The sequence below is a fragment of the Schistocerca americana genome, unplaced genomic scaffold, assembly GCF_021461395.2.
Source record: "Schistocerca americana isolate TAMUIC-IGC-003095 unplaced genomic scaffold, iqSchAmer2.1 HiC_scaffold_272, whole genome shotgun sequence".
Lineage (NCBI taxonomy): Eukaryota > Metazoa > Arthropoda > Insecta > Orthoptera > Acrididae > Schistocerca > Schistocerca americana.
In genome coordinates this window covers 62,501-67,500 of record NW_025725986.1, presented here as the reverse complement: position 1 = coordinate 67,500, position 5,000 = coordinate 62,501, and the positions used below count along the sequence as shown (strand labels likewise).

The window sequence follows — 5,000 nt, the reverse complement described above, 5'->3', positions numbered from 1 at the left end:
ATAGCGGGCTCGCCGTGTCACTAATGTACAGAGATACAACAGTTTCGACTGGAACCGGATTAAACGTATACACGGCGCTGATTAGTAATAGATAGAGCCATCAGAATACAGATAATGTATACAACTGTCCGTATACATGCTGAAAGACTCTGCTCACAATCACAACCACACGTCAGCCACACACCCTTATCACGCACTACTCTCTGCCTGTAACACGCACACAGACAATATGTAAGCACCAGCATGGAACAACACCCAGTGCATCCTCTCCGCCACATTAGACAATCCACACTGTCATAACCAGACTGGGAGGTCCACTCAGAAAACAGAATATCCCACCCACCCGACAACCACCATTGCTCAGCCAAGCCACCAACACCCACACATGTCCTACACAGGGGTGCACCCAACATCACAATACTGCCTCCTCTCACAGCACACAAACAATGGCAGGAATGAAAGACACAGGTCTGCCACAAGCATGGAATGAGAGCGCCGCCTGTCATGAGCCAAAGGTGCATCCTGACGTGGCAAATCAGATGATGCCGCAGGCATCCACTTACTATAATCACAATCAACAAACCGGCCGCCCCGCCCCCCATTAAACCTTTCCTTACAACAATGTGTACCTTAACCTAACCTATATCGTACCGTAACCTAACCTATATCGTACCGTAACCTAACCTATATCGTACCGTAACCTAACCTATATCGTACCGTAACCTAACCTATATCGTACCGTAACCTAACCTATATCGTACCGTAACCTAACCTATATCGTACCGTAACCTAACCTATATCGTACCGTAACCTAACCTATATCGTACCGTAACCTAACCTATATCGTACCGTAACCTAACCTATATCGTACCGTAACCTAACCTATATCGTACCGTAACCTAACCTATATCGTACCGTAACCTAACCTATATCGTACCGTAACCTAACCTATATCGTACCGTAACCTAACCTATATCGTACCGTAACCTAACCTATATCGTACCGTAACCTAACCTATATCGTACCGTAACCTAACCTATGTCGTACCGTAACCTAACCTATGTCGTACCGTAACCTAACCTATGTCGTACCGTAACCTAACCTATATCGTACCGTAACCTAACCTATGTCGTACCGTAACCTAACCTATGTCGTACCGTAACCTAACCTATGTCGTACCGTAACCTAACCTATGTCGTACCGTAACCTAACCTATGTCGTACCGTAACCTAACCTATGTCGTACCGTAACCTAACCTATGTCGTACCGTAACCTAACCTATGTCGTACCGTAACCTAACCTATGTCGTACCGTAACCTAACCTATGTCGTACCGTAACCTAACCTATGTCGTACCGTAACCTAACCTATGTCGTACCGTAACCTAACCTATGTCGTACCGTAACCTAACCTATGTCGTACCGTAACCTAACCTATGTCGTACCGTAACCTAACCTATGTCGTACCGTAACCTAACCTATGTCGTACCGTAACCTAACCTATGTCGTACCGTAACCTAACCTATGTCGTACCGTAACCTAACCTATGTCGTACCTTAACCTAACCTATGTCGTACCTTAACCTAACCTATGTCGTACCTTAACCTAACCTATGTCGTACCTTAACCTAACCTGTATTGCGCCTTAACCTAACCTGTATTGCGCCTTAACCTAACCTGTATTGCGCCTTAACCTAACCTGTATTGCGCCTTAACCTAACCTGTATTGCGCCTTAACCTAACCTGTATTGCGCCTTAACCTAACCTGTATTGCGCCTTAACCTAACCTGTATTGCGCCTTAACCTAACCTGTATTGCGCCTTAACCTAACCTGTATTGCGCCTTAACCTAACCTGTATTGCGCCTTAACCTAACCTGTATTGCGCCTTAACCTAACCTGTATTGCGCCTTAACCTAACCTGTATTGCGCCTTAACCTAACCTGTATTGCGCCTTAACCTAACCTGTATTGCGCCTTAACCTAACCTGTATTGCGCCTTAACCTAACCTGTATGGCGCCTTAACCTAACCTGTATGGCGCCTTAACGTAACCTGTATTGCGCCTTAACGTAACCTATATTGCGCCTTAACGTAACCTATATTGCGCCTTAACCTAACCTATATTGCGCCTTAACCTAACCTATATTGCGCCTTAACCTAACCTATATTGCGCCTTAACCTAACCTATATTGCGCCTTAACCTAACCTATATTGCGCCTTAACCTAACCTATATTGCGCCTTAACCTAACCTATATTGCGCCTTAACCTAACCTATATTGCGCCTTAACCTAACCTATATTGCGCCTTAACCTAACCTATATTGCGCCTTAACGTAACCTATATTGCGCCTTAACGTAACCTATATTGCGCCTTAACGTAACCTATATTGCGCCTTAACCTAACCTATATTGCGCCTTAACCTAACCTATATTGCGCCTTAACCTAACCTATATTGCGCCTTAACCTAACCTATATTGCGCCTTAACGTAACCTATATTGCGCCTTAACGTAACCTATATTGCGCCTTAACCTAACCTATATTGCGCCTTAACGTAACCTATATTGCGCCTTAACGTAACCTATATTGCGCCTTAACGTAACCTATATTGCGCCTTAACGTAACCTATATTGCGCCTTAACCTAACCTATATTGCGCCTTAACGTAACCTATATTGCGCCTTAATGTAACCTATATTGCGCCTTAATGTAACCTATATTGCGCCTTAATGTAACCTATATTGCGCCTTAATGTAACCTACGTTGCGCCTTAACGTAACCTACGTTGCGCCTTAACGTAACCTACGTTGCGCCTTAACGTAACCTACGTTGCGCCTTAACGTAACCTACGTTGCGCCGTAACGTAACCCACGTTGCGCCGTAACGCAACCCACGTTGCGCCGTAACGTAACCCACGTTGCGCCGTAACGTAACACACGTTGGGCCTTAACCCAACACACGTTGGGCCTTAACCCAACACACGTTGGGCCTTAACCCAACACACGTTGGGCCTTAACCCAACACACGTTGGGCCTTAACCCAACACACGTTGGGCCTTAACCCAACACACGTTGGGCCTTAACCCAACACACGTTGGGCCTTAACCCAACACACGTTGGGCCTTAACCCAACACACGTTGGGCCTTAACCCAACACACGTTGGGCCTTAACCCAACACACGTTGGGCCTTAACCCAACACACGTTGGGCCTTAACCCAACACACGTTGGGCCTTAACCTGCTCTGTAATTGTCATACGACGCGTTAAATTAGTGTAGTGTTGCCTAACTGCAACCCCCGCAATATAGTTTGCTACTCGCACTGCCCGGTCCCCAGTGTATCGCTTCATGTTAAACACCTTGCAGCTATACACTGTAATGTGGATGGCAGCAGGACGTACATGCTCAATGCCCTTTGCAGTTGTTCATTGGCATTTGCAGTTGTTCATTGGCATTTGCATGGCGAAGCACTTAGCCTACGCTGTGGTACGGCCTGTGTCAACTGTCCGCTGATGTTGTACGTCCAAATCACACACTGTACTGCACATTGGTCCTCATGTACTGAATGATACATCGTGGTACATGTGACCGTACAACGACTGCGCCAACAACGGCGAACCATGCGGTCCAAATGTTGTGCACTCAGCTACGTGTCGTCTCCCTATAAGAGCTGGATTGCAGTGTGGTATGCCCTGGATGGCGATCAGCATGAGCCGTCTGTTGATGTAGTGGCGCGTGTTGTCAGACGTAGTCGTCTCTTCTCACACACCGTGATAGCATGGTGCACTGCGTTCCACATCTGCGACATGCGACAGAGGCCGGTTGACAGTCGTTCGCGCAATGGACATCGCATACGTACGGGGGCCACCTTCCACGTGTTCGCGAAGCGTGCACATGTTGTTGCGTGTATGTGGGCAGACATAGTGTGTCGTGACACCTGACACAGGCATGCAACAATCGTTGAATTTGCAAATGGCGATGGACGCCTACGTTTGCTGGTGACGTTACGCAAATGAACAACTGGTAAACCGTTGTGGTGCGGTTGTTCTCGCTAGAGGTGAATCAGTGATGGCGACGATCGGTTGAGCTACCAACCGGTTGTTCCAGCGATACCCACCATGCCCACGAACGTGAATGGCATCTGGGTGTGAAGCGATACGCGGCGGTGGCTGGGTGGGACCGTCCCCGGCCGGTGAGGGGGGGCCTCCCGGCGTGCTGGCCGCGCGGTGCGTGGGCGCACGCGCTACAGCCGGCTGGTGGGGGCGGCCAGTGGCAGGCGCGCCGGCCGACGGAGGCGGCAGGCGGCGCAGCTGCGCGCCGGCGCACCCTGCACGCGGCGCCGTGCGGCCAAAGTAGGTCCTCGCGGGCCCGGTGCGAAGCGCGGTGGACATCTGCAGTGTGCTGGTCCGATTGAGGACTGTGTGCGCTGAGGATGCGCCGCCGCCCGGCGCTCGGCGCCGCGACGCCGTCTGCTGCTCGGTCGCCTCTGCGGTTCTCGCAGGTGGTTTGTATCGCAGCTGTGCGGACGTGTTGGCGCGTGCGCTGTGCTGGGAGAGTTCGCTTCGGCACCCAAGTGGGGCTTTTGTCCTTCTGTGGCGCTGGCGTTGGAGCTGCCGGTCACCGTAGGTGGCGCGTGTTGTCTCCCGCCGGCAATGCCACGACAGCACGCTCCCGGGCCTCTGTCGGCAGCGGCAAGCTCAGTTGGGAGCACGGGTGGTCGCACCTAAAGCGTCTACTCGCCAAACTCCGGGCGATTGCGCCTCTCTCGAACCCGACCAAGTACTTAGGACGGCGCTGCGCGCCGCCGGGACCTGAGAGGGTTTCGAGGTGTATGGTGCAGGGGAGCTCAGCCTCCTCCTGTTTGCAGAATAATTGAGCGGACGCTTGCGTGTTCGCGCGGGCCCCCGGGACACACTCCCGGGCGGCCGGCTGCTCAGCTCTAGTTGACGCAGCTCCCTGGTTGATCCTGCCAGTAGTCATATGCTTGTCTCAAAGATTAAGCCATGCA

The 5,000-nt window shown here is 50.9% G+C and overlaps 1 non-coding gene across 1 annotated transcript in view; it reads left to right on the top strand.

The window, feature by feature from the left end:
* Window positions 1-4,945: 4,945 nt before the first annotated feature.
* LOC124578117 overlaps window positions 4,946-5,000 on the top strand; it is a 1,910-nt gene continuing 1,855 nt past the window's right edge. Inside the window, exon 1 of the ribosomal RNA XR_006972662.1 lies at window positions 4,946-5,000. This exon is cut by the window's right edge and continues 1,855 nt beyond it. This is a non-coding gene — a ribosomal RNA (small subunit ribosomal RNA).